General features: G+C 44.2%; 1 long non-coding RNA gene across 1 annotated transcript; it reads left to right on the top strand.

The window, feature by feature from the left end:
* The first annotated feature begins 6,913 nt into the window (after positions 1–6,913).
* On the top strand, positions 6,914–15,240 carry LOC139083248 (uncharacterized). The gene is made up of 4 exons (XR_011539804.1): positions 6,914–7,053; positions 11,559–11,895; positions 14,740–14,940; positions 15,031–15,240. It is a non-coding gene; the product is annotated as an uncharacterized lncRNA (long non-coding RNA).
* The last annotated feature ends 1,055 nt before the right edge of the window (positions 15,241–16,295 follow it).

Raw genomic sequence — 16,295 nt, forward strand, 5'->3', positions numbered from 1 at the left:
GCCTACAGTATTCAGTACAGTAACACTGTACAGATTTGTAGCTTAGGAGCAACGGGCTATACCATGTAGCCTAGGTGTGCAGTAGGCCATACCACCTAGGTTTGTGTAAGTCCACTCTGTGATGTTCGCACAATGATGAAATCACCTAACGATGCATTTCTCAGAACGTATCCCTGTCGTTAAGCGACACATGACTGTATTAATCTGAAGGGTGGCTCCAGAAAACACACATGAAATCAAGTGATGTCCACGCTGACTTGGTCCATTTAAGGGCCTTGACCTATCCGCACAGCACACGCTTTATGATCAGGCTAGTCCTGGATGCATCAATATTTCTGGAACAATCACCTAGAACCCTTCACTTCTTGCCCTTGAGGATAGGAAATGAAAGCCCTCCTAATACAGAGACCTACCAGACCGTGCAAGCAGAAGGGTCAGGTTCCGGTCATTCAAAAGAAATTGAAACTAACTTCTTTTGTTCTGGCCCCTGAATTCTGAATTTAGTAAAACTTGTTTCCGTTCTCATACTATTTCCTTCTGGATCCTGCCTCCCTTAGATGTGGTCTTGCCTCTGACCTTTGGACCTGCATGAAATTAAGCATAAGGGAGGAGTTGAAGAAAGTGGTTAAGAACTAAGACCAAGAAAAAGGTTCATTTTAGATGGTACCTGGTAGGGTTGCAGAAACAGGCATGGCTTCCTTACAGTGTTGACTGGGTTGGACCATTTGTGAGTGTAAAATGGCATAAAATGGTGTTGATATATTTATTATTTTAAAATTTTATCAAGACGTTATTTGAGGTATAACTGACGTATAACATTATATCAGTTCCAGGTGTACAACATAACTCAATATCTGTGTATATTGCAAAATGATCACCACAATAAGTCTAGTCAACATCTGTCACCAAACATACTGTAGTCACGAAATGTTTTTTTCTTGAGATGAGGACTTTTAAGATCTACTCTCTTAGCAACTTTCAAATATGCAATACAGTATCGTTAACTATAGTCACCATGCTGTACATTATATCCCCAGGACTTATCTATTTTATAACTGAATTTTTTACCTTTTGACTACCTTTCACTTATTTTGCCCACCTCCCACTCACTGCCTCGGGCAATCACCAATCTCTTCTCTGCATCTATGAGCTTGGTTTTGGATTTTTTTAGATTTCACATATAAATCAGATCATACAGTATTTGTCTTTGTCTGACTGATTTCACTTAGCATCATGCTTTCAAGCTCCATCCATGTTGTCACAAATGGCACGATTTCCTTCTTTTTTATGGCTGAATGATATTCCATTGTATATACATATATACCACATTTTCTTTACCCATTCATCTGTCGATGGACACTTAAGCTCCATGTTTTGGCTACTGTGAATAATGCTGCAATGAACATGGGGGTGCACATGTCTTTTTGAATTAGTGGTTTTGTTTTCTTTGGATAAATAGCCAGAAGTGGGATGGCTGGATCGCATGATAGTTCTATTTTTAATTTCTTGAAGAATCTGTTTTCTATAGTGGCTGCACGAATTTACAGACCCATCAACAGTACACAAAGGGTTTCCTTTTCTCCACATCCTCTCCAGCACTTGTTATTTCTATCAGGATGTGATTTTATTGAAGTTTTTAATGCTAATAATTTCATCATTCTGTTTTGTGTTTATGTATTATTATGTATATATAATTAATTAGTATTAGTTAATGAATTAATAGTAATTAATATGTTATTATGTAGATATAAAACAATATTGTTGCAGATCTAGTTGCTCTATATTTCTTAATCATCATGCGTCCAGTTAAATGGTTGCGAGGTATATTTAAGGCATTTCTTTCTTGTGTTACTTTGAGAGAAGGGATGAGGGAACAAAAATAGCAGGATGAGCAATGGAAAAAGGAGGGAGTGGGGTTTCAATGTTGGTCCCCAAGAGGCAGCAAAGGAAAAACAACACAAAGCGAATGAGAAATCCAGAAAGTCATTGAAAGGAGAGGGAAACGCCTCAGGAAATGCAAGAGAAAGCAAAGGCCAAGGGGTAGGAAATAGATAGAGACTGACAGCCCCGGCAAGGGACTGCGGTAGTCCCAATTGGAGATGGAGGCATTTTCCAGAAAGATGAAAGCCTGTCACTGCTGGAAACAAAAAGAAGTTGGAAGCAGAGAGCATGATGGGGTGACCGCTCTGCCATGGTCGGTGTGATAGATGCCAGCTGAGTTAAAATTGTTTGAGTAGGAGCTAAGAAGGAAAACTGTTCCTTCTACATAGGCAGATAGATGCTGCAGAGCCCGAAAAGAATTCCAACACAGATCCCTTAAAAAAAAGCAAAGTGGATATGGAAGTGGATTTCTAACAATTTATTAGGTGTTCAGGGTTGCCGCTTGGCTGAGCTGGGAATCCCGATGGATCCACGTGGAGTAAGCCTTTGACCATAAAGGAGAAAGGACTGCACAGTTGCCGAGCAGCACAACATTGCTGTGAATGGGATGCTGTCATCTCCACTTTACAGGCAAGCAAAGGGATGGAGCATAAAGGGACAATACCTTATTCATCCCTGCCCAAGGTCACACGGCTGAGAAGGGTGAAGCTGAGTCGCAAGCCCCAGCCTTTCCATCCCCAAGCCTCACCACTTACATCATGCTAGGCATTGTTTCATTTTTGGAACTCTCACCTAGGGCCAAGTTCTTTATACCCTTTCTCTGAGCTATAACAGGATCCAGCCATGTGCTTAAGTGTCAGTGTGTCAGCATTTCAAAAACCTGCCACTTCCACATGACCCTAACACCTAGAGCTAAAATTGGACAGGATCTCAGAGCTCAAGCGTTTCTTTCCTTTTCTGATGATTTCAAGGGGGGAGGGGTGTGTGTGGGGGGGACAGGAAGCCCTGAGTGAGTAGAGTCCAGATTAGGAAAGATGTCCCTAACTGGCACTGGGCTTGCTTTCATATACTTTTTCTCTTATATCAGAGACTTGCTTAAGAAGTTTAGGCCCCAGAGGAGGAAACACAGTCCATAGATTTTCCTTCTGTTTTTTTGAGGAATGATGTGGTAAGATTACTTTATATCTTTGTGGAAAACGTTTGTTAGGTCTTCTCGCTTGAATTATTTGAAAATAGAAGCATTTCTAATAAAAGTATCAGCTGTGTAGACGGTAACTGACATTCATTGTGAGCTTGTTATGTGTCAGCTGCTTCAGTCTCTATTATTTCATTTACTTCTGGAAGGAAGGTATTATCACGCTCACTTCACAGATGAGAAAACTGAGGGTCAGAGACTTTACAAAAATAGTAGGCGGCAGTGGGATTTGAACCCAAGGGCACTTGAATCTTAACTAGGCAGCATGTCCGGCTTTAGAGAGGATGTCTGGGGGTTAAAGAGATGGAACCTTTAAGGAGTGAGTCTCAAGGAGCTTAGAACAGTACCCGGAACACAGTGAGCTTTATATACTTGTTAGCTACTGTTACTGGCATTGTTATTATCGGAAGACCAGCTGTAAAACAACGGTTTGAAGAGAATCTCTGATACATGCATTTCTCAACCACATTGGCAGATCAACTAAAACCCGGAGATACGAGGGTGATCATTATTCTGGTGATAATGCTGCCACGATGCATTTATAGAGTGATTCAGGCTTTGTAACTTTTCCAGGGTCTCTATTCTCAGGGGAAAAGGGCTGTCATACGGGTTTCCAGAAGGCTGTTGACTTGTCCTTTCAGAGCTGACTACCGGAAGGAAAGATACAGGAACTGTATGAGTTCAGAGTGCTGGTGGTGGTTTTAAAAAGGCCAAGTTTATGATGAACAGAAAACAGTCATGGGTCAGAGATATGAGACAGAAGGGCTGCAGCAGTTGAGAAAGGCTTGCCTGGAACTCTGTCTGCCTGACACATTCCCGGGGTTGGTGAAGAGGACAAGGATGAGCTTGTCACCAACGACCAATCTAATTCAAGTCAGAACAGAAGGGATGGCTAACATTTAAATTAAATATTAAGAATTTTCAAACTCGCTCCATGTGGGCTATTAGCTTGCTATTTACTTTTTCAAGTGTTTAAAAAAATACATTACATTTTGATCATAGCATACTATACGATTTCCCCTGGCTGGGCCTTTGTTCATGCTATTTTCTGTTGCCCCACCTCTCACTCTCCCCGCTCTGGGTTAGGTCCCCTTCTCTGAGCTCAGTGAGACCCTGGGCATACTTCTCTACCTATATCACAGCTTGTGTCACTTTGAATTAATCTCTTTTTCTGCACTGCAAATATCTGGTGTGTCCGCAAATCTCCTTTTAGAAGGAGCACCTGGGCCTTCTGTCATTCGTCAACACAGCGGCTGCAGGAAGCACTCAGGAGCGGGGGCCGTGGACTGAGCTGCCTCCAGAACAGGGTGAACCCATCTCCGCTAACCACGCAGATGGTCGTTGGAATCACACCCCTAAAAAACAACCCACCTTCACATGTTCTTTTCCAAGCATTCTAGCTGCCGGACCCTGTTTTGAGAGAGAAAAAGATAACTTGAAAGGTGAACTTGAAAATCTAAGTATAAAAAGAGATAAGTTGACTACACATGACAAGGATGAAAGCTTGGGTGACGCATTTTGTCTTTCCCGGAAGGTAGATGTCGTCGGGGCTACCTGATGTTGCCTCCATCACTTAATGTCCCTTTGGGTCAACAGCCAGAAATGGAGGTAGGTTCTGCCTCCTGCAGGAACAGGCTGCTCCAGCTGATCCCCCTTCCATTTCTGAGCTGGGATCCAAGCCCGGTGTAGGCAAAGGTATGCGGGATTTGAACTTCCCTGGCACATGAATGAAACAGTGTGATCCAACCGGTAGCAGAAATTCCATGTTTAAGCAGAACAACATCTGCCGATTTTATCTCCAGTACAGCCCAGCTGCAGTCACATTGGCATTTAAAGAATGAAGTGAAGCAACCACAGAAAGAGATAAAATGGCAAGGACTCTCGGTCCAGAGTCTCCATAGCTGTTTCAAACACGAACAGGCTTCATAACTAGAAAAGGAAAATAGGAAGATGGCGGGGGGGGGGAGGGGGGAGGGTGGCGAGGACAGAGATACAAGAATTTATCCATCAGAGCTGGTGTATATAGTCAGTCCTGTGTCAGCTTTGGAGCAGAGGGAACATAAACTATTTAGAGCTAAAAAGCTGTGGGCTTCCGACTCTGGCATGTACAAAATGATGTAGGTACAAAGCTATTCATTGCAACATTGTTTATAGCAGCAAAAGATTGGAACCAACCCAATATGGAAGAACAGAGGACTGGTTAATGAACTACGGTATGTCCATACGATGGAATACTGCGCAGCTGTAAAAGGGAAAGAATGAGGAAGCTCTTAATATGCCCATCTGGAAAGATCTAGAAGATAATCTTGTTAAAGGAAAAAAGCAAGGCACAGAGCACTATGTATAGTATGTCATGTTTTGTGTAAAAATGGAGGAAAAAAAAGAATATCTATTTTTATGAACCGGTATTTGCTTAAAGAAATGCTAAAAGTGTACAACAAGGAAGAAATGATGGTAGTCACCTGTGTGTGCGGCAAAGGAGACAAGCAATGAGGGGAACGATATCTGGGGGTCAGTGGGGACTTTTTTATTGTCTACTTTTCTATGCTTTATGATTTTTGAATCATGTGACCGTATTACCTATTTATAAATTAAATCAAACAAAAAATCAAACAAGCATTGTAGCTCTGCCACTTTGTTACCAGCTGACCCTGGCAAATTACTTAACATCTTCCAGGCTCAGTGTCCACATTAGGGAAATGGGCACATTTATATTTGCCCCACTGGCCCTGTTAAGTCACTGACAAGAGAACATACAAAGTCTTAAGTGCTGTGCCTGGAGGGGTGCTCACGAATGTTGGGTGATTTCTCTTCTCTGTGAAAGTGCCAGGGTCTCCCCGCCCTGGGCAGGATTGTGATCCATCGGCTCAGAATTTCTCGAGAAACATTTTAGGAGCAACTTCCTCCTGCTTGCTTCGTCATCCTTTATCTGGTCCTCACTCCACAGTGAAAAATGTCCAGTGGCAACAGTTCAGTAGCCTCTGAACACTCCTCTATCAGGCGGGGCAGCCTCTAGAAACCTCTGCTTCATTTCCCTCTGTGTTTGATTTCTTGCAAATCAGATCCTCTTGTAGTGTCAACTCCTGCCAGGCCTCCCCAGGGAGCAGTCCCAGGCCTCAGGTGCCTGGCTTGTGAAGCAAGAAGGCTGCTTGACCCAGCCCTGAGCATTTGGCAGCATTCAGGCCCTTCCTCTCTCTCCACTCTGCTCTATTGCTGGCTCTCCAAATCGTTCTCTGGGCTTCAGACTCCTCGGAAAGTGGGGGACAGACCCCTGCTATCAGCGAACCAAGACCTTCTGCCCCCAGGGAGGCCTGGGAGGAGGTGCCGGTGAATCAGGGGCTCTAAAGGGCCACCCAGCACGCCACCCATCCCTTTGTGACTTAGGGGCCACGGGGTCCTCTGGCTTCGAGGCTGGTATTTGATCCCCTGCCGGCCTGTGCAGACAGCCGAGGGCGTGGACGTGATGAAAGAACCCAGCGCTCGGGCTGAACAAAGCCGGCAGCGAACGTGCTCAGCCCCTTCAGTTTCTTCGGTGAAGGGTCCAAGCGCGCCCTCTAGCGGCCGCCCCTGGATCTGCGCCCCCGAGTCTTCACACTCGTGTGCGACTGTTCACCTCAAGTCGGGCCACAGCCTCGGAGCCGTGTGAAGACGCGGCAGGACTGCGTGTCACTATCCTCTGAACCCCTTCGCCAGGGCTGTCCTGCAGGCAAGTGTGTGAGTCAGGCTGGACCTAGCCCCTGGCGGCTTGGGTCGGGCTCCGTAGTGAGCCCAGCTTCTTAACCCACAAGTGCGCCTACAACTCCTCCCTCCTCCGCCCCCAGCTCTGTTCCCCTTTCCGCCTCAGTTGTCAGGGCCGCCTGCAACCCTGCATCTCAGGCCGTGGTTTGCAGCGCTGGTTGCTGCTTTCCTTGAAGCTCTTCTTTGCAAAGTTTCTGGGAGCTAATATTTCCTGCGTGGATGAAGCCAAGCCAATCTGGGTGAGTTGACTGTGGACCTGAAGTTGAATCTGATCCATTCACCTTAACCTAGGTTATTTTAAAACATACCACATCGACTCTTTTCTGTTCCTTGTTACAAAATTTTAGTATTGTGGAATGCTGTGTAGGAAATTCTGATCAGATCAATCTCTATGATCTCCTGGAAGAGCAGTGTAAATTCCATCTTTGTTCCCTATTGAAAAAAAACCCGAACGCTTGAGCACTCATTGGGTACATGAAATTGTTTTAGGTGCTAGGCCCTCCATTTCCTGTAACCCAAGGGGGGTTCTTTTAGGGCAATTAGAAGGAAGTAACGTGGCATTTACTTTTGCACATATTCCTTCAAATTTCTGTTTTCTATATTACAAGCTACTGTCCACAGAGGGTCATAAATCCCCTGGCGAAGTCATATGTTACACCACGTGACTCGCTTTGCATCTGTTTTGCAGCTGTTCACTTTGCAGTTTTATTTCGCCTTTTGGAAACCCTAGAGCAGTGCTTCTCAAACATGCGTGCGCATACGAATCGCTCAGGCATCTTGTTAAAATGCAGATTTTGAGTCAGGGGGTCTGGGCAGGGCTGAGATTCTACCGTTCTAAGGAGATGCTGGGGGGGCCAATTCTGCTGCTCTGGACACCACACTTGGAAGAGTAGTAGGAACAAGAGGACTGTGGGAGCTGTCACAGCGTCACGTCAATGTGCGTGTACTGAGCACCAGGCCGGCTCTGGTGGTTCTGGTCTACTGTTCCCCTCACCCCTTCCCTTTCCCTTTTCTTTTTGATATCCTTTACTGTTGTCTTGAATGGAGAGAAGCTGCGAGAGCAAAGCCAAAAGCCATGTTGATACAGGCTCTGTGGGTAGCATCTTATGTTGCTTCAGGTCCTCTGGGCTGGAAGAAAACAGAAGGGTCGTGCAGCCAGCTGTCACTGAAACCGGTGTGACCTCTGCATATATGTGTGAGAAGCCAGAAATAGACCCTAAACCTGTGGTTTCAGTTCCTCAACTTTATTTTGCTAAAGTGAGAGAAGCAGCAGGAATCTGCAAGAAGCTAGGATCTTCTCCCTCCTTGACATGTGCTGTGATCGAGGGCGGGGTTTCTCCGCTGTGTCACACATGACGTTTACGGCTGGATCATTGTTTGCTGTAGGGGAGGGTGAGTGGTCTCTGCGTTGTAGGATGTTTTGTAGCATCCTGGGACTCTCCCCACTAGATGCCAGTTATGGCGACAAAAATATCTACAGCCTTTCCCAGATGTCCACTTGGGGGCCAAAATTGCCCATGGTTGAGAACCACTGATCTAGGATAAGGTATAATTTGTCAGTTCTGCTGAATGTGTATCTTCTTCAAAGTTATCTATCTGCCTTTTCAAATTGCATCTTGTTTTCCACTTTCTAGGTGGAATGTTTCTACGTGGGGTACCACAAAATGGAATTTCCAAATAAGTGAAGCTAAAGCATAGGGGTTTGTACTCTGGGCCTGTTCCAACTGACCAGCTCTGGCTACTAGAGACACTAAGTTGAAAATGGTCTGAGGATTCTGTATGGGGTGGGAAAGAACTCTGACTGCCATAGGGGTGGGCGTGGGGCAGCCGGGCCATTACGCTTGCCGTGGGTTTGTCTTTTTAAAAAACTATAAATTGCCATCATTCCTTGCATCCCAATATTCTGTTCGCTCTCAAGGGGGCAGTAGCTGTGGTCTGATGGAAAGCATGTTGGCCTTGGGGTCTGAAGATTTGAGTTGGAATCTCAGCTATGCAATTTACTAATTATGACCTTGAATGAGTGGGTCATTTAATCTCCCCAAATCTCAGTTTCCTCAGCTTGAGATATGGGCTGTTCATCCCTCACTCATAAGGTGGGTGTGAGGATTAAAGAAGATAAATGAAAGTATATAAATAGTACCTGGTTTATAGGAGAGCTCAATAATACATGTGTGTTTATACATCCTTTATTTATTTATTCATCCAATAAATAGGTGAAACAAATTTTGGGCTGGGGAGTATGGTCCTATATTGGGTGCTTGGAAAATTTGAGAAGTTGAAACCAGAGTCCTAAAGGGGCTTGTCCAGAAGGAGAAAAGAAGAGCTGGGAGGATTGGGCCAGCCATCCTTTCAAAGTGAAGGTATATTTGGAAGTTTGGAAGCCTTCAAACTAGCCCCCACTGGGAGAATAATTTGGAAGAGGAAGAAATATCTGTATTTGTAGAGATGACTCATTAGGGAAGCCATAATGAGTTCTCAGAAGTGTGGTCCTGGAACCAGCAGCACCAGCGTCACCGGGAGCTTGTCAGAAATGCACTCAGAAAGGCCAGGACCTAAAGCTCACTTGATTCATAGGCAAGACACTCAGGCCCTCACTCAGAGTTATGTTCTTTGGCTTGCTTCCTTTTTTTTTTTTTTTTGAGGAAGATTAGCCCTGAGTTAACATCTGCTGCCAATCCTCCTCTTTTTGCTGAGGAAGACTGGCCCTGAGCTACTTCTCTCTACTTTATATGTGGGATGCCTACCACGGCATGGCTTGCCAAGAGGTGCCATGTCCACATCCGGGATTTGAACCAGTGAGCCCTGGGCCACCGAAGCGGAACGTGTGACCTTAACCGCTGTGCCACCGGGCCGGCCCCAACTTGCTTCTTACAAAGTATACATTTTCTAATCCATAGCAGAGAAGAATCAGCGTATTAGAAGAGGTGATGTGGAACTATTGCAAGTTGGAACAATGAAAGCAAAAATAAGGTGAAAATTGGTAAAGAATGAAAAACATTCAAATATTAAGACTAAACTTGGATCCTCTGATGCAGGGCAGACAGCCACATACCCCTCAATAAGTCCTGTGGTCATTACTTAATATTCTAAAAATAGATACCTGTGATGTCTGCCTAGAATCATCAAGAAAAATTTAAACCGTGTTTTATGTTCTCTGTTTAAAATCAGAGGATGGTGTAGATTTCAGAAAGATTTTTAAGATAAAAAAATACACTTCAAATAAATGCATTTTAAGTATTTTGAAGAGTTAGCTTTACTTACTTGGGAATTTCACTTTGGGGCATGCTTTCTTCCCCAAGAAATGGATCATGAAGCATCACTGTAACCTGTCGGAGGTCAGGAGCCCTGCCCCGTACAACCTACTTGAGCACACTGCAAGGACCCTGCAAAGACGTGTTGACTGATTAAGCTTCTCTGGAGGCATTGAGAAAAAATAGAAACTCAATTGTATTATAGTCATCATGCTGTTCCCACCTTGCCCCGTTATTGCTTCTATCTTCAAAGCCACACATGTCCTTTCATTTTCTGTCCTGTTTGCTTCTTTCTTTCTATGGAGAAAATGAAATTATGCATGGAGAGCAACCTTGCTGAGAACATTTGTTTCCCTTCCAGGTTGTCTCTCCATGGCAGCAACCTCACCTGCTAGCTCCCCGTAGGTACTAATCATAATTACAGATCTTCAGGAGTTAAGTGAATTTCACCCCTTGTCACCAGCTATGAAGGTCATTGCTTCCGGGATTGGCTATTTGTTGAGATGACTTATTAGGGAAGCCTTAATGAATTCTCAAAGTGTGGTCCCTGGACCAGCCGCATCAGCATCACCTGGGAGCTTGTCAGAAATGCAGATTTCCAGACCTCACTCAGACCTGCTGAATTAAAAAACACAGTGGGTGAGGCCCAGCAATCTTGGTTAACAGCCTTCCAGGTGATTCTGATGCATGGTCAAGTTTGAGATTCGCTGCCCTAGACCGGAATACTAACCTTTGTTCATTTCACCCCTACGGCACCCCAGTGGGAACAAGTTGTTCTCAATTCAGAATATTTGGGCTATAAATCTAGCGAGGTTCCTAAGCTTAGTAGAAAGAACAGGCTGAGATAAACCTGGGTTTAAATTCTGGGTCTGCCACTTTTACTTACATGTCTTTGAACGTGTTATTGGTGCACGTTAAATATTATTAACCATTTTGAGGCTCATTTTCCTTAATGCTTTCTTCAAAATGCTGCCCCGAAGACAGAATGAACTAACATACATTAAACACCTAGTACCAAGCTTTACACACAAAAAGACTAAATGTTAGGTCTCTTGCCCTTCCTTATTTTGTTTAGGCATCAGAGGTGTTTCCACTTAGAGAATGTGTTTTCCTATAAAAACAGTATTTAGTTCTCAGAACCAAGCGTATCTGAAACACCAACATTAGCATTATATTTTGGGTATGTTACGGGTTAAATACTAGCCCAACAGGCTTTTGTGTGCTGACCTGGAAACTTAATTATCCATTTATTTCTTTATTTAGTAATGCCTTTAAAAAGCACAGTACAATTTCCTTATGGGGAAATATATTCCAAGTTCCAAAAAATGTAATTTACACATGACTTTTGAGACATGCTCTGTTCATTAGATGTTTCTAGGCATATATTATATCTTTAATATGATCCAGATAGTCAAACTCCAGGAGCCAGAGATTTAGAAGCTCCATAAAATGAGTGCCTTTTCTCAATACTAATAGTATTCTTTGTAATTAAGTAAAACGCAAAGGACATCACAGTTGTGACTTGGTGCTGACTATGCTAAGTGGAAATGAAGAAGTGGGACATTAGCACAAAGCTGGGCTGACTGAGGCACAGAGGAAAGTGGAAACTCCCTGTTTGAGCTCCTGTTTCGCCATGAAGTCACACTCATTGTCTTCAGGATAAGTCCTCACTGAGCAGCTGTCACCTCAGTCACCACATCGTGTGGTGGCTCCAATGTTAATGTTCAAAGGCGGAAGCTCCAGCTCCTTGAAATGAACCATTTGTATTTCTGCCTCCCAGGAAAGGCACAGATTGTGAGAAGTGATCTCAATCTTTGTTCAAGGTCGATGGTAAGTTGTCTTTTCCTTAAAATTATTTTGTGAAAATTTCAGTGGCTATGTCCCAAGTAGGCTGCTAATTGAGGCAGTGTTGCCCAGTGGACAACGGTGCCTTCGGGGCAGAAGGTCGGGGTTCTAACCCCAGCCTTACTTGTTACATGTAGTCTGATCTTTGACAAGTCATGCGACCTTTCTGAGCCTAAGTTTTCACTTCTGTAGAAGGTAGTAATAGTGCCCGACCTCACAAATTCAAAGGACTATTGTTATAAGGAACAAATGAGATGATGTTTACAAACATCTTAACCCTGTCTATGATGGACATGGAATATTAAACCAGAAAAAGCCCTAGAAAAGCAGCAGGTGCAACTTTTTTAACCACAGGGGGACCTTTTGATGGCAGAAGGCACAGGAAGCAATGACAGATGGAACAGACTTGAGTAACGGGAGAGATTTTTCCAGACAACATTTAACCTAGGAGTTCCTCTTTTCCTACTTCGAGCCAAGGACTCTTTATCCCTCCCACCCTGACTGGGGTGGTGTTCACATACCTTTCTCACAGGTGTTTATAGGAGTGGTTCTGCAGACGGCATTTGCAGAATGGCTTAATTTAAACACTCGTGTTAACCACATTTCAGCATTTGTGTGGAGCTTTTCAGCTGTCAGTGGGAACAAATTAACTGGAGCAATAGAAGTGCCGGTGCAGAATCTGAGCTTGAAAAGCTGTACACGGTAAAGCCATGTTGCCCTGTCACTCAGGTCTGCCCTTTACCCGCCATGGCAGAGATCTGAAGCTTTAATCTCTGATAGGATAGACCAGAGGGCCTTTGGATGGGGTACTTCAGTTTATTTGTGGGTGTGGGCAGTATATCACGTCAACACTGTACCATTTTAAAACAGAGACGACGTGACCATATGCACGCTACATTCAGAACGAAGGGACCACTTGCCCTGGTCCTCCAGCGGGCCCACAGAACACTGGCCCAGGGCTCTCCCCTCTGGGCAGGAGATGGAAGGCTGAGAGACTGATCAGCCCAAGAGGAAAGACCCAAATATCCTGACATCAGGGTTTTGCTCCAAAAGGCACCACCCATACAATGCTACAGTGAAGTTCAAAGTTGACAAAGCTCGTCATAAGCTCAGAGCTTTCAATGAGTTTTTCTTCTCTACTGGTTATTGTGAGTAGATGGCCAAAAAGTACTAGATATTTGAGAAAAGTCTCTCTCATGGTAGGTTCGGATGAAAAAAGCAAATAAATAACAGCAACTCAGAGACTGCATAGACAAGGGAGGGTAAAAAAGAACCTATTATTAAAATCCTCGGAGGGAAAGGAGAGGACACTGCATCTCGGATAAAGGAACAAGAGACTATGAAAAAGAGACATTCAGAGGCCAAACATGTGCTTCTGGAAATTAAAAACTCAATAGAAGAAAAGGAAATCATCTGGAAAGTACAGTAAAAAAATACACAAATGGAAACTAGAATGGGAATATAAGGAAATTAAAGGATCAGTTCAGGAGATCCAATATCTGAATAATGTGAGTCTCCAGAATGAAAGGACAGAGGGAGCAAAGGAGATGAAATCACCAAAAAATAATTTAAGAAAATTTCCCTGAATTGAAGGATCTAAGTTGCCAGACTGGAAGGGTCCATTAAATGTACAGCAAAATGGATAAAAATAGGCTTACAACAAGGCACACATTGTGAAAATTCATGACAGTGGTAACAAATAAGTTTCTACAAGCTTCCAAAGAGAAAAAAAGATAAGTCAAAGGGATTGGAACGAAAATGGCTTTCGACTTTTTAAGAGCAACATTGACAGCAAGAAGATAGCAGAACAGTGCCTTCAAAGTTGTGAAGGACAATTATTCCATCTTGGAATTCTAGCCCTAAACTATCACTTCAGTTTAAGAGTGCGAAAACTACAGGCACACAAAGTCTCAGCATCTTTATGTCTCAGGCAACTTTGCTCAAGAAGCTCATCTCAGGTAGGATGTACTCTGCTAGAAATGAGAGAATGAACAAAGACAGACATGGGATACAGGATTTAGGATATCCAGGTAGAAAGGATGAGATGAAGTCTCCCGGAGGACGGTGAAAGATCCTAGACTGAGAGCTGTGCTTGCCGTGGCCAACCGTGCAGACTGGAGGAGTGGCCCCGGGAGACAGGGTGAGTGCCGCCACCTGCAAGATCTCACTGCCTTTTCTTTCAAACTGAGAACCGCACGTCTGAGGTTCGAGTCACCTTCTTGACTTGGCTTGTCTTGACCACATGCTGATGAAATGCCTGCATGCACTGCTGCTTAGATCTGCTGAGGACGTTCATTTCACCCCACAGAATTGTTCAGTTTACACTTACTCCTGAGAGCTGGCAATCAGTCGTGGGTTTAGAAGCAGAAAATACTCAATAGTCCATTTGGAAGGCTGGATGTCCCGCGCCCGGCCCACACTGCAGTCATGCCTGGTGCCCCACGATGGCGAGCTCTGTTTCTGAAGACTCACTGACGAGACCTGGCCCTCCAGCCTTCACCAGAAGTAGCGGAAGTGGAAGCCAGACTGTGACTCAGAGACTGTTCAGCTTTGCTTTTCTTGGGAGCCTTCATCTAAAAGAGGCCATATTGCCTGTTCCTTCCGTGACCAGGCGTGTGCTGATTACTGAGTCTTTCAAAATGCAAGAGTATATTATTTATGGATACATGCATTCGTGCTACAATTATTTTTTAAAAATGCAAAAGAATGCTTAACATTAGAGTCAAGATAGTGGTTAATTCTCCAGGGAGTGAGTGGAAAGCAGGATGCAATTAGGGAGGGACACACAGTGGTCTTTAAAATGACTTCTATTTCTTTTTTTTTTTTGAGGAAGATTAGCCCTGAGCTAACATCTGCTGCCAATCCTCCTCTTTTTGCTGAGGAAGCCTGGCCCTGAGCTAACATCTGTGGCCATCTTTCTCTACTTTATATGTGGGACGCCTACCACAGCATGGCTTGATGAGCGGTGCCATGTCTGCACCTGGAGTAGATGCTGGAGTTGTGCTGAGCCCCAAAGTGGAAGATCTAAAGGTAGGATTATTTTGACTCTGATGGAGAGGAGGGAACTCCCACTGAGTTTGGTATTAAATTCTCCTAGGAAACCTTTTTTCTGACCTGCAGGGGCCTGTTCTTCACGGATTGAGTCACGGGGAACATCGAGAAAGATGCGGCTACTTCTTCACCAACTGCTGTGCTGTGCTGATGCTTTCGGCCTTAATTCAGATATTACTGGGGGAAAAAGCCCCTAATTATAGTCAGTTACTGACTCATAACCATACTTTGCTCGTGGTTATTTCCTCTAAGAAGAAAACATGTGGTATTTTTGCCTAATGGGTGTGTGTGTTTGTATGTCTGTGTGGTGTTTCTCTCTCCAGAATGTCTTTACGTGACCTTCAGCCAGAGGGTGGGCCTTCCTAGGAGCTCTTTAAGTCGGCTCCAGCTGTGTACATGGCTGTTGGATCGCTTTAGCAGACACACCCAGGACATGGGTGTGGCTTTGAAATGCCCAGCTCACATGCGTGTCATTTCACGTTACCTTCTGTGGTCAGTAGTAACTGAACAGGATGCGGAGCTGACCTACTCCTCTGTGCTAGTCCTGACTGTTTAGGTTGCCGGGGACAGGAACCCAGGTCACAGATTTAAATCCAGACAGATTTATAGGCTCACTTAACGGCATAGCATCAGAGGAGATCCAGGTACAGCTGGAGCCAGACGCTCTTATAAAATCATTGACAGCTGTTTCTATCTGCTTTCTTCCATATTGGCTTCCTTTCCAGGCAGGCTGTTCCCACTGTGCTGCCTGGAACAGCTACAGCTTGCATTTTACCTGCTTAGTAAATCCAGTATAAAAACACCTCTTGCTCAATAATTTCAGCAAAAGTCTGGCGCTCTTATTGGCCCAGCTAGGGACATGTGGCCATCCCTGAAGCGACCACATTGGCCAGGGTGACGGAGCGGTCTCACCGACAGCACACGCATGCCCACCCCTTGTCTCGGGGAGGGACTCACATCCACCACGTGACACGGGCTGAGAGCAGAAAGGTAGTTTGCATTCTAGCAGCTGTTTGTACAGAGAAACAACCCTGGAGTTAATTTTGAATAACCAAATTTTGCATTTAGTTAGGTTTAGCATAAATTTTAGGTCTAATTTATGAACTACCATTATCTTCTGACCTAGCCATATTTTATGAATTTCCACTCTTAATGAAGACAGGCTTTAAAAACTTTGAGGTTTCCAATTCAGACGAGTAAGAAAATCTCTTTTACTAAAGAAATTTGACAGCAATGGAGGCTTTGTGTCTTTATATTGAATGGGGATAAAAAAACCTCAACAGAAGAAATCTACTGTTTCTGATAAATCTCAAAGCTTAGTTCAGTCTGACCTC

This window comes from Equus przewalskii, chromosome 1, assembly GCF_037783145.1.
Source record: "Equus przewalskii isolate Varuska chromosome 1, EquPr2, whole genome shotgun sequence".
In the NCBI taxonomy this organism is placed as follows: Eukaryota; Metazoa; Chordata; class Mammalia; order Perissodactyla; family Equidae; genus Equus; species Equus przewalskii.